Below are 18,025 nucleotides of genomic sequence, written 5' to 3' on the forward strand. Positions count from 1 at the left end.
TCCAACCCCTTATCCCCATAGGGTAGGTACCTTCTGATATTTTTTCCAACCAAAATGCCATCACCCCCTTCTCTCCAGCTCAATCACCCCAACAATGCAAAAACTAGTATCTTCCACAACTTCAAGCGAGACCAAGAGTAGCACAAAAAAATAAAATGAAACATTGTTGTTTACTTAAGCTGGATCCAATTCGAAGAGAAGTTGATAGGAAATTGAAGCAATTGGGGTGAGATGATGAAGGTGGGGAACTAAGTTTGCTTACCACTTTTGCTCTTTATTCATCACATCGCTGCAACAACCCTACGCATGTGTTCATTGTTCCTGTGAGAATAAAGCATGGTAAAGGTGGTGAGGCGCTATGGCGTGGAAGATTTTGAACCATCCTCGGTAGCAGCAACCACCGTGTAAGATGAAAGATGCGACAATTACGCCCCTATTAGTTGTTATTCATAAGTTAGTTTGGTATTGAAAATTTGCAAGGAAATAGCATCGTACCTCCAATTTATGGTTCTTTTTGTAAGAATTGTACATATTTTTCTTTACTGTGTGATTTTATAGAGTAGAAACTCCATTTTTATGATTTAATGTTGAATCCAACTCAGTTTCAGGCCAAAGAAGAGAAGGTTAAAACAACTGATGACTCGCTTAGCGAGGTAGATCCTCTTAGCGAAATGCATCCGCTTAGCGAAGCATCTAGCTCGTTTAGCGGATGGGAAATCCTAGAAGAGGATAAGTCAGAGATCTGTACACCCAGTGCGCAGCCAGCCCGCCTAGCGAGGACATTGTCTCTTCTCGCGCTTAGCGCGTCCACTCTTGCTAAGTGAAAATTCACTAACTCTCGCTTAGCGAGCTATGCTTGCTGAGCGAGCCTTCGAAAGCTGAAGAGTCCAAGAGACTTTAAAACACTAAATTTGACAGTTTTAAGAGAGATAGACGAGTTTTGAGCAACAAAGTGAGCTTAGTTCAGGAAAACAGAGAGATTTAGGGTTTAGAGGCTGGAGGAGACATTCTCCATCATCTTCTTCCAATTTCTTTCACCAAAAATAGTTTCTTTTTTGTAGTTTTGAAGTTTTGCTTGTAATGGAAGACTAAGCATCTTTGTTAGGGAGTTCTACTGAACAATCTTGATGTAATATTCTCACTATCTATTTAATGTTATTTTTCTGTGTTCATTGTTTTTATCTATGTTTATTTTACATGCTTGCGGCTTGCCACCCATTTGTATGTGTAGTTAGGCTTTTTAGTATTGGAAAATGCTTTAAAACCTTAGAACTTGATAGAGCAAGCTAGAAATTTGTATGTCTAGGAATGGAGTGCAGTGATCTAGTCTATTTTATACTGTAGGCTTAGTGCAACTCTTCTAGAGCAAGTTTGTTGAGGGATCAAGGACAAAATCTAAAGAGAGTTAGGCTCATTCATATGAGGAATCATGGTTTAAGTAATTTCTCAGTGTAAGAACACTAGGATAACGTTAAATAGAGAAAAACACATTTCATACATCAAGAGAAATTCAGTAGGACACTTCCCAACGCTCTTAACTTGGTAGTTTTCACTTTTTATAGCTTTAAATATTTTATTTATGTTCAAATAGATTTTATAGTACAGAACTCAACATTTACTTTATTTCAATCCTTATAAGTGTTTACATACTGAGTGTACATGGTCTAGGTGAAACAAATTCTCCGAGGATACGATACTCGGTCTTACCGTTTTATACTACTTGTGCGAATCGGTGCACTTGCCGTAAGCGAACAACAACCCCTCCCCCGCTTCGACTCCCTCGTGCCTCCGCCACCACACAAGCAACCCTTTAACATGCCACCTTCCTTTAAACCAACCTCAGCTTCAACATCATCTACGTCATCACCTCCCTTCCAACACCTCCATTGTCCAGATCTCGTGTTGCCTTCATTTTTCACTTTCAAAAGTTTTTTTCTAATGGCAGATGTGGTCTTAGAATCTCATTTGCAATTTTTTTTTTATTATCTATCTATTGTGGGTTCAATATTTTTATGTTGAGTTTATTGTTTGTTGAAGAAAAAAAATAAGGGGTTAAAGAAAGGGCAAAATGGGTTTAACATAAATAGAAGAATTTTTTTATTTTCGTTTAATTTTTTGTTGCTTGCTTCCTCACTTTGTATCCAAATCTGGCATTGTTATTTTTTTGGCTTCCTCACTCGATTGGATGATGCGATGGTGGTGGTGGATGGTGATGGTGGCACGGCGTGGTCAACGGTGGTGCTGCGGTGGTTGTTGTTTCTGTTGGAGAAGGGGAGAATGGGAAGAAGGGGAAAAAGGTGATGATGTGGTGCTGGGGTGTTAATGACAAGGTGCGATGGTGTGACACTTCATCGACCATATCATCACTTAACGAAAGAGGATTAATGACGAGTAGTAAAATGAAATGTAATTTTTTTTCAAGTTCTTGGTTGAAAAAAAATGAATGGTATGTAGAAATTTGAAAACGATCTATTTTCCAGGTATGAAAAAATTAATTAAGCTTTAATAATTAATAAAACTACAACTGATGCATATTTTTTGTATCCATCATAATTAGGGTTATGACTTTCTGGTGAGACCTTGATGTTTCTCACAAACTTTAATTGAATTTATAGTTTCTCGTCTCTGTCTAATAATATATTTTGTGATAATCAAACTTGAATCTTCTTCCAATAATAATAATATACACAATTTGAACCCAATTAACATGATTTTATAATCTTGTAGACAATTGTTTTCATTCGATTTTCCTCCCTAGCATTACATTAACATTTTTTCCTATATTTTAGTTTACAAAGAACACCACAAGTAAATTTTGAAAAAAAAAAACAAAGAGAGAGAACACCACACGTGTGAAATATAATTATTTTTTTTACATAAAAATAAATGTATAATATAAATTATTTACTCCAATAATATATTTTAATTACATTAATATATAATATATGAATTGTACGAGATGAGACAAGATGAACAGTATGGGTAGGGTACTATAATACTCATACTCACATCTATTATCATAAAAAATTGTGAATAAATATCCTCTCTCATCCTCAACCTCAATAAACAAATAATTATTCTCCTCATTTGTAAAATAATTTTATGAATATTCATAACATATGAGTCCATTTTATCATCTAAGTTTGAGTTAATAAAGTAGAGTTTATATAATTTTCACAATTTCTCAAATTCTATTCTTATTTTACCATAGTTCACCAGAAAACTTTTACACTCAAATAATGCATAGGCTAAAACGGAAACAATAAAGTCACCCTATATACCTATATAGGGTTTATACCTACAGTCATTAATATAGCTGCAAATTTATAATCCATGCCCATATTGTCTGCCTTTTAGACCATCTATCACCATCAAAACCACCCACCTCCGTTTGTACCATAATGAGAGCAAGGCATATTAAATACGTTGCATTGAATTGGATTTGCTACTCTGCTAGATATAGGGGAGAATATAGAGTTAGGTGTCAAGAAAATGTACATTTGTTAAATTTCTGCTTGCTTTGCCTTGACAAAACTCTATATCGGTCGTTCGGAAGACTATTAATGCCACTATATGACATTGGGCAATTAATGCTGCAGAAAACTAGTCCCGGAGGAGCAATTATTGGTTTTCCTTTAGGTCATTGCATATGAAAATCTCTTGACCATAGGAGTAATACTGCTTTCAAACACAGTACGCATATATATATTAAGTTAATCGCCATTTAAATAATTATATAAATATATATTTGTTTATCTTTATGTTTGAAAAAAATGGATAATGCTATTAAGCTTTTCGAAGAAAATAGTTAAGAAAATAAAAAAAAGATTTGAGAAAAATATTACAACACTTTATTATCATAGCATTTTTTTTATAAAAAAAATCAATTTTGAACAAAAATATCAGTTATTAATTTCTTTATGATTATTTTTAAACACTCATTTACAAGACTCTGGCAACATAAAGTGAGTTGTTTTTAACTTTCGGGAGATTCTCGTTGAGCATTTATTAATTATTAGTTTTCCCCAATTTAGCCATAATAAATTAATAATCAAATAGAAAGTTTTGTCGTAATTTTTTAAGCATATAATAGATAACAGTCATACTGAGATTTAAATCTATAATCTTGTATATATTATCTAAATCTCATCATTTGGCCAATCCTAATGAATTTAAATTCTGTTTCAATTAATCTCTTGGAAATTAAAGGAGCAACAAACTTATGCATATATAAGAAGAGAAAATGATCAAATTCTCTTATTCGGAAATAGCACAATACTATCGATGCAGCTTGTAATCTGAAAGTTAGATAAAAATATGGCGATTACTACAAAATAGTTGAACCACACAAGTACTTATCAAGCAATTTATTGTATATGACAGTGACAGCTTGTCTATTACGGTTACATAAAGTCATTTTTTTTGTCCAAGAAGTCAATTGACTGGGCTTCGAAGCCCAATGGGCCTCAGTTCCAGACTGGGTAAAGAATCTTGATCCAGGAGTAAATGCACAAGCCAGCCTGGCTCACCTACTCACTTAGACAAGCCTCTGGAGTCTGGAACCAAAAGACAAATTCATTTATTAATTTTATTAAACAATCTTATGATTTCTTCTCCAACCTCACCTCACTATTTCCAAAAATGAGCAAAAAGCGTCAGAGAACTTATGAACACCCAAAAAATGTACTAGTAGAGAGCTGATAATGACTGTAATTTAAATTTATTCTCAATCTACTAAGTACTTTGAAAAAACTACAAAAAGAATTATTTAATTATTATGTGTTATATATAAATTATTTGCTTGTAGATATTAAGACAGATGTCAGCATAGTATTGAAATTAAGAAGGATATTTATTTTCAACTTTTTTGTGAAAGAGATTTGGAAGGCAATGTAGGGCGCATACTCCAACTGGGTTCCACTATATGATGAGAATGCAAGGTGGGTCATGGTTCATGATTGTGAATTTGTGATGGTGCATGTCGATAACCAGATGCAGCATCTTGAAATAATCAAACAGTTTTTATCCGTCGGATCATGAAAATAATAAGAGGATGCAATGAGTCAAGTTGTGGCCCTTTTGATTGCTTGGTCTTGATGTGATTGAATGTTTTGTTCGTACGACGGGAAAGAAAATTGAGGTTTCGAATTCCAAGAAAACAAAAGTAATGCTAATATGATTGAATTCGGAATTGAATATTTCAATTTGAAGACAAAACCCTAATTTGGCTATGATCAAGTGAAGAAAAAAACGGGATTTTTTTTTTCAAACATAAAATATGTCCGAATTCTAATTTATAAATCATAATTTGAGATTGAATGATTCGTTTCAAAATATAAATTGAGGTTGATTATAATATTCAAATATACTTCCATTTAAATTCTGTTAATCATATTTATTTAATTATGAAAGTTTTTAATTATTCCTTTGGTCGCAATAATTTTACCAAAGAGTATGGATTGGCCCCAAAATGAATAATTTTTCAAAAATATGGACTAAAAGGTAAATCTTATACAATTATATAGACTAAATAAGTAATTAAATCAATTTTTACCTTCTAAGAATTAGGCTAACATAATGTCCAACCTTGTCCCAAATTGAGAAAGGCTAGGAACGGATTCTGATACTTTTTTTTCTTCTTATTATTTACTTTTTATTATAAATAAGATTCAATTATTTAATTTGTCAAGATTAAAAATATAATTAATTTAATTGATAATAATAAATTTATCTTAAATTTATATTTTTTTAAAATTATTCTTGTCATTAATACTTTTACCTCTTCTAGATTTGTCAATATATTTTTTTTAATAAAAAATATTTTTAATCTAAAAATAATTAATTCAAAAAATATTATAAATTGAATCTTATAAAAAAAATAAACACTGTTTTAAATTTGAATCTTATAAATAGAAATTAAAAAAGGTAAAGTTTATTAAAGATAATAAAATTTTGTGAATCTCACATGAAAGATGAATCAAATTAAACTAGTGTAACTTTGACAATTATTATATTATTTTTATAACTTTATATAAAATGTTATTTTTATTGATCTAATCGTCGAATTATATCTATGCAATATCAATATCGTTTGTGTTAAATTTGGTCAACATTGAACAATAACAAAAATGTAATTAAATGATTCATATTTTAATATATTTTGAAATGCTTATACTATGTTGATTTTAATTTATAAAAAAAGGTAACAAATGATTTTAGATTAATATGAAATTTTATATATGTGAAAAGAATCTTCAATCCAGTGGCAAGTTTTAAAAAAATATTATTCAGTTGAAAATTATAGAATAATATAATAATTATTAAAGTTATATTGGTATAATTTGATATATATATATATATATATATATATATATATATATATATATATGTATATATTTTAAAAAAAATAAATAACAAAAGAAAGTATATTAAAGAATATATTCCTAACCCTCTTACTCTTAGTCTCTCATATGTGTATTAAGGACCTATAATGCTCGGTCACAATGTTTGATAATAGGATGACTTGACAATTACAACGCGGGCTTGGAAAGAAAACACTAAGGAATTGAATAAATGTAACTCACCACAGGAGTAATCATCTTGAGATCTCATTATTAGCTTCGCATTTGCTTAGTAAGACAAGACATGCGTAGAACTGAATGAATCAGGCATAATTGATCTTCAAGCCAATTTCTGAAGGGCTTATTTGAGTAAAAATTTAGGTAAATATTAAAATTTATGACTGGGATTTAAAGAGTTTTTATGGGGGCAAAATGCAGACAATAAAAAGATAACACAAGTTAGTTAGGATATTGTTTGCAAGACAAAAGAAAATGTATATATGTTAAAAATTTGAAGTGGTTTAATTTTTAACAAGTTAGCTAAATGAAGATGGATGTTGTTTACGACACGAAATATATTGTGGTAAGAGCCTTAAGATTTAGACATGGAAAGTTGAATGTCAGTGTACCCTCCCGGTTAGGACACGGTTTTTAGGTTTATAAGGATTTTGGTTTTAGATCAATATGTCCGACATAATGTTTGAATATATCATGTCCGGTTTCAGGACAAATTAGCAATGAAGTTCATGCATAGGTAGCAGGTATGCACATCACTTTATTGAGGGACACTCCCTTAACCCCACGTCAATGAGGTAATTGTCTAGAATCAGGATATATATTGACCTGTTACTACTAAAAGAATATACAAAACTTCAAAAGACCAAGCATATATAATCGATCTTTAAATTGATATCTGAAGGTCTTTCTAGACTCCTTGCTTAATTAAATTCCATGTTGAATTGAATGATAAAAAAGTGTTCATCATGGTGAAGTGTTCTTCAGCTTGATTCTGACAAGGCTATTCTTCTTAAAAAGCGATGCTTGTTGTCCAACAAGATTAGTCTTGTGTGTGTATATATATATATATATATATATATATATATGTATATATATTTATTTATTTTCCTAATCAACCTGAAGATAAATATTGCATCTCTTGTTGTTTAGTTGCAGGTATGTCCTCCAGCATTGCTTATTCTATATACGCATGATGAGGTGTTCACAGTTCACACTGTTCTCCTTTAAAATTCCAGTGACCATTTTGCTTTATAGGAAAATAATAAAAAAGGAAAGATAATCATTCAAGCATGCAGTTATTTTGTCCTTATAACTGATGAGAAATGTTATCATATTCAAGTACAAGTACTTTAATTTGGTTAGGTTGCTGGATATATTAAGATTAAATTTTGTCCATGGTTCACATCAAAATTTGACTGACTTATTATTTTTTTCTCTGGTTGGTGTGTTAATCTCTTGAAGTGTACAAATTTTCTTTGATGTTATAGTTTTGATGAAATTGTGATAGCTATTTACTAAAGTATCTACTGTATTCTCATATTAATAATGTTTTTAACTTTAAAAAAATTATGTTCATTAAAGACAATTCTCTGTACGTTCAATTTAATCACCAAATCAATATTTTGCAATCATATATTCTTTTAAAAATATATAATTTTTAGGTGGCAATAATGTATGTATTTTCTATTTGTCATTATTATTCTAAATATGATGATAAATCTGAATTGAATAATAAATTTATATTAAAAAAGTGACGAGTGCCTTAATTTTCAATACACTGATATGGCTGAATAGTTAAGGTGTTGTTTTTCATTAAATGCAGTTGTATTCTTAAGGTATGACAGTTTTCGTACACATTCTCTTAGATTTATTTCACGTCTTCACCCAAAAAGGTATGGCATGTTAGTACTGATGAAACAACTCAATCTTCAATTCAATTGGTTTAAATATTTAAGCAGTTAAGAAACAATAAATAATTCAATAAGGTTTTGGTATCATTTGATGCAAAATTCTTCTAGCTGAAGTTCGAAATATAAATAACATTTATATTAAGAATAATTTGTTAACATCATTTGTTATGACTAATTTTCGTGAGAAAAATGTTTAGTGGGGATTTAACTCTTTATCATATTTTTCTTTTATTTATAAAATTCGAATTGAAAATTTTATTTAAGAAAAATGAATCCATACTCAAATCAATAATTTATTGATGTTCATATATCAGCATATAAATTTTCCACAGCACCGGAGGGAAACGGGTGGAAGATTGTTAGACACAGGCCCAAAGCAAACAAACGGCAAAGCTTTAAACACTCTTTCCAAAAGTGTTGTCTGTGCATGGTGAGTGAGCCAGAGGCACGAATGGTGTTTGCTCTGCTACCCATCGTTTTCTTATTCTTTTCATTTACAGTACCATCATGGTATAATTGAGGTAGGTTTTGGTGCTTTAATTTACCATAATCATAATGTCAGATTTGCAGAAGTAATCATGTAACTGGACCAACAAAATTCACAAGTTTTCATGCCCTGTATATAAGCTCCTTATCTTTCAAGGTAAGCCATTTTTAAAATTAATGACAATATTTTAAAAAACAAAACTAATAACAATATTTTATTACAGTTTAAAAAAACAATATTTTATTAAAATGATTATATTTTTATTGATTTTTTTTTACTGGATTGAAAGTTTATTGCTTAAACTTTAAACTTATATACACAGACCATTTTTAGATTAGTATACAGCAGCAAGAGAATAAACTAGAGAGGCTAGTAGAAGTCCATACTCAGAGTCGGGGAGTTCAATAATAACTACAGGATAAATTTTTATTTTGTATAATAACTAAAATTTATGATAAATAATTTTATTTTATTTTTAATATATAAATTGTATTATAATTTGTAATAAATACTAACTATTTTTTTTGAAAAAAACAAAGACAACATGAAAAAGAAAAGAGTTTGAGTAAAATTTGGAGATGAAAGTTTCTTTCGTTACTCGATGATAAAGTAAGATTAAACTAAAGAGCTTATTATCTTAGGTCTCTTCCATAAATTCGCAAACCCGACAACATATTAACTGTTTTCTACTACTACTGCACTTATTTTCCCTCCGTATTCTACAAAGACAATCCAAATAATTAATCAAAGGAAAACTTAAAATTGACACAGCACTACACTCTCTAAGCGTTTATCCACCAGGCCAAAGTGTCAGCAGATGAATTCAAAGCAAAGATAGCAAAGGACTCGAAACAAACGGAAATTAGATCTAACAAAACAAGCTAATTTCTCATGGCAAACAAAAGTTCAATTTTTTTCTTAAACAGCTAATTGATATATTAATATATTGAAATAAAAGGAGTACAACAAGAGGATACAAGGATAGAAAAGTTCAAATTTTGGTTAAAAGAATTGTCTGACATATTTAATACTTGAACTATATTTGCTTCCTAGGGAGAATACTTCGTGAGGGGGGAAAATCCTCAAATTCCGACCATAGCACAGCTCACAAACCCGTAGGAATAACCCACAAGTGAAGTTGGGGCTCAAGTTTCAGTCTAGGCACTAGTGGTTAGATGGATTATATATAGGGTGTGATTGCTTGTGAATATTTGTTTTTGTGGCTTTTACTAGTTAAACAAAAGAATGACCTTGGGAGCCATGAAACAAGCACAAAACTATGCATCATTCGGGTGAGAACTTAGGGCTGTATAGCTATGGAATATGAACTTTTATTGTGCACGTACACATATATTTAACTTGCGAACTCAAGTAACCATCTAACATTGGTTTGTTTTTTATTAACATCACCATTTTGGAAATAAAAGCATTATATTTGTTCCATTTTTAAAGGAAAATGCAGGTTATAAAACAGATACAGAATAACGTTTATCATGACAATTTTTATATGATATTAATAAATAAATAAGACTCTAACATAAAAATGGGCAGGATAAACTTGGTTTTCACTCTTTCTTAATGCTTTTAGTCGAAAGAGATAAAGAAATAGCATAAGCAAAAGAACTGAAGCCCAACAAAAATGGACCCAACTTTCTCTTAAGGGAGTTCTTGGGAAACCCAGCAACTTTTCAAAATGCCAAAAATACCTTATGGTATTTTCGGTTATAAATAATAGGTTTTATTTTTTCATTTCTGCAGTGTCATTTGTCTTTACAAATATTTTTCGTAACTTAGTGTAAGTTATTTCCGTTAAGGACGGATTGAAAGTATATTTGGTCTCAAGTAGTGTACGTGAATTTGTTAAGAATATACGGTGATTTTTAATCGATTTTCATCGTCGAAAGAGAGTTAAGAAAAAAAAATGGTATGCACATACGGATCAATAATCCATATGAGCCATACGGATTGTCAATCCATATGGTATGGATCAGCAATCCGTATTGGGCCTATACATTGTCAATCCGTATAAGGCTCATAGGATTTTTTGTTATTTTTTTTCAAAAATATAATTTACAATTTAATTTATGGATCACTTACATTATTAATAGAACACTCAAACCAACTGAACTAATAGACATATTATGTTATAAGAAAATAGTGTCGCTATATAACACTAAAATTTCTAATTTATATTTAATGTATATGTAAATTTACATAATAAATTTTGTGATGATTATTTTTTATATAATAATTAATTTGTTTACATATATAAATTATAAATAAAAATGATATGTTTAATAAGTATTTACAGATGTAAGAAAATATCAAATTTATTTAATTATCAATTGCTATAAAAAACATCTAAATACATCATTCAATTAAATATCATATTTATTTAATTTTAACCATTATAATAAACATATAAATACACCATTCAATTAAATATTAAATTTGTTTAATTATCAAATTTTGTAAATAAAGTAAATGAATAAAAAATTTCTAAAAAAATAATTTTTAAAAAATTAAAACAGATGGATTAATAAATAAATTTTAAATCTTAAATTTTGATTTCAATATTTATAACTACAAAAACAAATATATTTTTTAATTTAATTTCAATTATTACCTTCAACTAACAATCTTATCCTATCTTAAATTTTGATTTCAATATTTTTATAACTACTAAATTTAATATATTTTTAAATTTAATTTCAATCATTATCTTAAACTAATAATATTATCAGATCTTAAAATTTAAATGTTTGTTTCAATATTTTTTTATAACTACAAAATCGGATATATTTTTAAATTTAATTTCAATCATTACCTTACTCTAATAATCTTCCTATCTTAAATTTTGGTTTCCATATTTCTTATAACTAACAAATTTAATATATTTTTAATTTTGATTTCAATTATTATCTTAAACTAACAATCTTATCATATTTTAAAATTTAAATTTTGATTTCAATATTTTTTATAACTACTAAATCAAATATATTTTTAAATTTAATTTCAATCATTACCTTAAACTAACAATCTTCCTATCTTAAATTTTGGTTTCCATATTTCTTATAACTAACAATTTTAATATATTTTTAAATTTGATTTCAATCATTATCTTAAACTAACAATCTTATCATATTTTAAATTTTGGTTTCAATATTTTTTTATAACTACTAAATCAAATATATTTTTAAATTTAATTTCAATCATTATCTTAAACTAACAATCTTATCATATTTTAAATTTTGGTTTTAATATTTTTATAACTATTAAATCAAATATATTTGTAAATTTTATTTCAATCATTATATTAAACTAAAAATCTTATCATATTTTAAATTTTAAATTTTAATTTGATAATCTTTATAACTAACAGATTTATTGTACAATTAAAAATTATGTTTTAATATTTTTATAACAAATTTTAATTATTAAAAATTTTCGTTTAAATATTTATTGTAACTAAAAAATTTAAATTGTTTTTAATTATGATTTCAATATTTTCCATAAGTAACAAATTCAATATCTTTTAAATATTTGTTTCCATTTTTTTTTTAAAGTTAGACAAATATAATATAACATTAATTGTTTCACCAATCTAATCTTAATTTTAACAATTTAATCTTAATTTTAGCAATCAAATTAATTGTTTTTAATTATGATTTCAACAAAAAAAATGAAAAAAAAACCCATGCCGATTAACAATCCTCCGTATGAACCATACGGTTTGATGATCCGTATGAGATTTTTTTAGAAAAATGTCATTTTTTTGTTGAAGAGGAAGAAGAAGAATAGTGGCACGAGAAGTGGAGGAAGAAGGAAAGAAGAAAACTACAAATGCATGGGAAGTGGAGGAAGAAGAAGAACCACAACCACGAAGAAGAAGAAGAATGGTGATAGGAACACCGGAAGAGGAACAAGCGAATCAGAGGAAGATGAAGAAGTGGCCGTAGGCAGAGGAGAAAGAAAGCTGTACGGACGGATAAGTAGAGTATTTGTAATATTAGGATGAAGAACATTTTTATCATTTCAGCATGGGTGCTGGGCGCACCAAGTAACACCCTTCTCTTAATCTCAAGAAAATAAGTAGTTTGGGCCAAAAAAATCTGAGAGTAGATTCATTCGTGAAGAGGCCCATTTTTGCATTTCATGCTGTCATGATTGTGTTCCATCATCATGTCCAAAAGAAGAGATTTATTTTGGTAAAAAGAGACAAACAGGATAATAGGATAATAGTAAAACCACAAGAGTCAAGACCACAAGGTTTTCAAAGAGACAAACAGACCGAGACAAATATATGATGCATTGATGCTGGACACTCACTACTTTCAAATTTATAAAACTACTTCTTGTTTGATACTTTGTTAAGCATGTAAAAGAACGAATGAGGTTACATGCAATCATCATTCTATTTCTTATTTGAAGTTTTATTTTTAAATTTTCGTTCTTTTAAGCCCATGTTTAGTCATACAGATTTTTTTTAAAAAAAATGTTTGTTTTTAAAAGCTTTTTTTTAGAAAAGAAAAGAAAAAAATTGTCAATACACAACGCCATAACCCACTTCTTATACAAGATTGAATAACCACTTAACATCGATTTGATAATTTTACAATTATGGGATACACTAAGGCATTTAATTTTGCTAAAACTAAAATTGAACCAGAATCATAATTCTTATATTTAAATTACGTAAATAATTAGCTAGAAAATAAAGTTATTGTTCTAAATTAAATATAGCTCAGAAGATATGGATGGAACAGCTTTGGAACTATTCAGATTAATTAGAACCCATTTTATGTCGGCCAGGTCGCGGCATTTTGACAAGAATAGGGTAATTTAAAAAAAAAACACATAAATGGGTATTTGTTTTTATAATTTTATCATGAAAAATGGATAAATCACGTTTTAAACACAATTTCATATTAAGGTAGTGTTTCAATTGACGACTTTTTTATAATTTTTTTAGACTAAAATATGTTTTTTATTTTTATAAATATGAAGCTATTTGAAATTTCATCCGTATTTTTTTGTTTTCATAAATTAAAATATGATATTTTTTATATCAATTATATATATAATTAAAATAAAATATGACATTTTTTATATCAATTACATATAATCAATATAAAAAATAATACATGTATATTTGGATGTATAAAATTTTTCTTTGAAAAAAAAAAACTACACATTCTAAATAACGTTACTTACTAGTGAATTAATCAGTAATGAATGGTGAAAGTGTTCTTAATGCATGTATGCGAATAACGTTTTGAATTACTGATGATCAAGTTCAACGGGTCATTATCGAATCCAGAAGATGTTAAACCAGAAAAATGCTGAAAAGCATCCCAGTGTACATGGAGAATGTGGAAGCGTGGCATAATCTCCTCTTTAATTAAAAATTAAAACAAAGAAGGAATATCCGCACCTGAACAGAACTACACCAATAGCGGCACTTTTGTTTTATTTTCATCTCTGCCAACTTAATAATTTGTTTTGGAAAAACGGATCGAATGCTTTATTGATGGTATCTAGCTAGTTTAATTGGGAAAGCAATCTCCACAAATCAAATAGAGTTCTAACTCTAAATAAAAGAATTAAGAATTAAGAATTAATTAATGCTTGATTAGGGAAATTAAGCCCATATTCTTAAGACAAGCTGCTGAGATTGCAAAACGTGGGTGGGTGCGTCAGTGCGCATCAGCACCGCCCACATTATTTGATTGTTGGTTTTGGAGACTGACCCACTGATTATTAGTTTTTATAATAAATCGTGGTCGTGGTCTAAATAAAAACTTAACTGTTCTTCGTTGTGGGAAAACCCTAATTTTGTCTGCCACATACGCTTGGAGCAGAAATTGTACATTATGGATTGTTGTGGGAATCAAACAGGACAAGAAGAGACCCAAGCAATTACAGAGGTCTTCATCATATTCTCTCTATGCAAAACAACTGATCGAACAACTCCACCAATTGCAAACCACAGTTAGACGTTTAAATATGAAAGATCATTACATAGAGTGGGTCAATTGGTGATGTAATTAATTTATCCCCACATATAGATTATGTAATATTCTTGAAACTTTAAGTTACACCTTAACAAATATTGCGTGGGGCACTTTACTAGAAGGCTGCAATTTCCCCCCGTGAAAACGTTTTGCTTAAGCATATACAATAATGATTAAAAATAGGGAGTTAATGAAATCTGGTGCAAATAACAAACACATTTGTTTGGTTTTGTGCGATCGAGTTAATGGATTTAAGGATTGTTGAATGAAAGAAGATTGAGTGGCCAACATGCGGACCCATATTGCACAACCATGCAGGTCAACCTATAAACTAAACATAATGAGCGTTCCCACTTTCCAAAAGGGGTATGAACTATGTAACGAATTAACACTGATCATGTACATTAAACAATAGGAACAAATTAATAACTCAAATAATGAAAAAAGTGTGGTGTGTATTATACTTCATTTCTTTGAGAACATCATCATTATTTGCTCTCCTATTGAAATGCCCCAACGACCGCTTGCAATTCATCATCATCGATGGTGTTGCCAGTGCCTCAACTTCCTTCATCTTTGTTTTTTTCTTGTTTTTAATAATTTGATTTCATATTTTTTGTTTGAATAACGGTGATCAAATAATATTTGTAAAACTCATTCAAAATGAGGTTAGAGTATTTTCAGTATAGTGACCGGATTGTAGCCAATTCTATTCATCAAACAAGCTAGCAAGATGGGAAAGTATTTTGTACGATTAACTTCTCTAAGAGAATCACTACTTCATAATGTTGAGATAAATACAATGGTTAACTAGACCATGGAATTGCCTGTGACTATACAAATAACTGGGTGTCAATATTTAATTTTTTTCAGGAATTAAATGAAAACGAATAGCAAAATGGAAAGAAATCTTAAGTTAATTTGGCAGAGCTCCGTCTTGAGGTCAAAGTAATTAAAGTTGTAAAGATGCCAAATTTTCTTTAATTGCCAACAGCAGAAACATAATTACATGTTTGATTTTGAGAGGATTAGATTCTATATTAATTATGCATAAAGACAAACGTGGTGGGTTTTGGTACGATCAAATTTCAAGGTCAAAGAAAGAGTTGATGCATTATGCGCAACATGCACCTCTGGAGGCGACATGCCATCCTACGATCACAATTCACAAATTATAAATTCGATCATGGAGAATGAATCATTAGCTAGCTACGAATTGAAAGATGGACTCACGGTAGTAGATCTCAATATATTTAATCAATAAGGTTCATGCTATCATTTAAATAATCATTTTACTTAATTAACTAGTTACTGAAACACTGCATTTTACAATTACCTGATCATTTCCTTATTTTTGGCTTAAAAAAATGTTGATTTCTTAGGCTTAGGCTATGTTGAAAGAGAAAAAAAAAACGTTAGCTAAAAGCTGAAGATTAAGTTAAATTATCTGAAAGTTATTAATTGAAAGTTTATAATCTAACTTAATAATTTAGAGTATCTATAATAAAATTACTTAAAAATAAAACGCAATGTTTAACAAAAATTGTAGTTAAAATATTTGATGTGATATTTCTTATACAGGCACTCTTACTTATATAATTAAGCTACATTGTTTAACTATTTTTTATCAATAAAAATGTACCATTTAGGTTAAGAATTGGTAGAAAATACAAAATTAAATTAAACATTTATTTTAACAATTTTAATAATGAAGTGAATTTTTGTATAGAGTTCTCAAATTTATGTAGCATTGTAAAATCCATAAGTTTAAGGTAAGAAACTTATTTAAGAAATAATATATGCTCTTAATTAGAAGTATTTTATAAAATCATTTTTTTAAGATTTAAAATTAGTTGTTGAATTAATTAATAGGCAAGCAATGAATATAAAGTAACATAAAAAAACGTGCTAATAATATTTTTTTTTAATTGTGTACACAAAAATGTTGTTTTTTGTTGAATTCCGTCTTCTAAGTATATCTAACCAAAATAAATTTGAAATCGATGTTATCGCTTATAGAGAATTTCAAGGTAACAGTTACATTCATTTATAGAGACGGTTCTTTTTGAATAAATCTAAAAAGGACTAAAGGCGGCATAGACATGCATAGGATATATAGATGGGATAAATTTATTTTCTGATCTATTCAAAATTTTGATACGTGTGCTATAATTTCTTTTATAGGTGTTATTTAAAGTCCCATTTTACTTAATTAAGATTCGATACTATAACAAGACCGAATTAATATAAACTATTAACATAATATAGTAATTTTAACATAATGAAAAATTAAATCACCTAATTTTTCAACTTCTTCAAACTGTAGCTTAAGACTGTCAAGCTAGCTAAAAATGTATAATGACAAAAAATAATATATTTATATGATATTTTATATAGATTTTAATTTTATTTTATGAATAAAGATATATTTTGAGGTGTTATAATTTTGGTTTTTTTAATTAATTTTAAACTCTTATAATTTTTATTTTTACATAAATTATTTTAATTACTTTTTTTTAGTTTCAATTATGATATTTTTCATATTATCTATTATAGTATTAATCTTATACTATATCTTAAAATATTTTAAATCAAGTTTAAAATAAATAAATAAAATATACATTTGAGTAGATATTATATTTTTATTATTTTAATTAGTACCATGATTAAAATAAATACGCTAATAAAAATTATTTAAAAATAATAGAAAAATAAAATAAATGTAACATTTATCATTTTCAATTCGTGAAATATAATATGAATAAGTGAATAAAAATCATGTTTTATTTAAAATGATAATAAAAAATTTAATAAGTATTTTAAGGATAAAAAAATAAAATATAAAAAAATTAGAAATTAATGTTTTTAAAAATGTTATTATAACTAGTGTTTCAAAAAATATTAAAAGTTACTAAAAATATGTTTATAAAATGGTCAAACATATTTTTTAGTTAGTAAAAATGTAAAAAACTAACTGAAATTAGTTATCGATCATAGTTTAAAAAGTAATTAAAAAAATATATGTTATCCTCTTATCTTATCTTGATATTTAAAAGTCCTTGAGTAATTCAAGTTAATTTAAATAAACCTAGTTTTAAAACAATTTAATATCTATTTTTTTCTTATACTTAGAGATTTTTTATCATGTCATCTTTCTTATGTTCCCTCGAATATGAAGGTAAAAATATTTATTTTCATGTTTATTAAAAGGTTATGAAAAAGGATTCTAAAGTGTTTCTTCTGTTATTTTTTATA

The sequence above is a fragment of the Glycine soja genome, chromosome 6 (assembly GCF_004193775.1).
Source record: "Glycine soja cultivar W05 chromosome 6, ASM419377v2, whole genome shotgun sequence".
NCBI classification, from domain to species: domain Eukaryota; kingdom Viridiplantae; phylum Streptophyta; class Magnoliopsida; order Fabales; family Fabaceae; genus Glycine; species Glycine soja.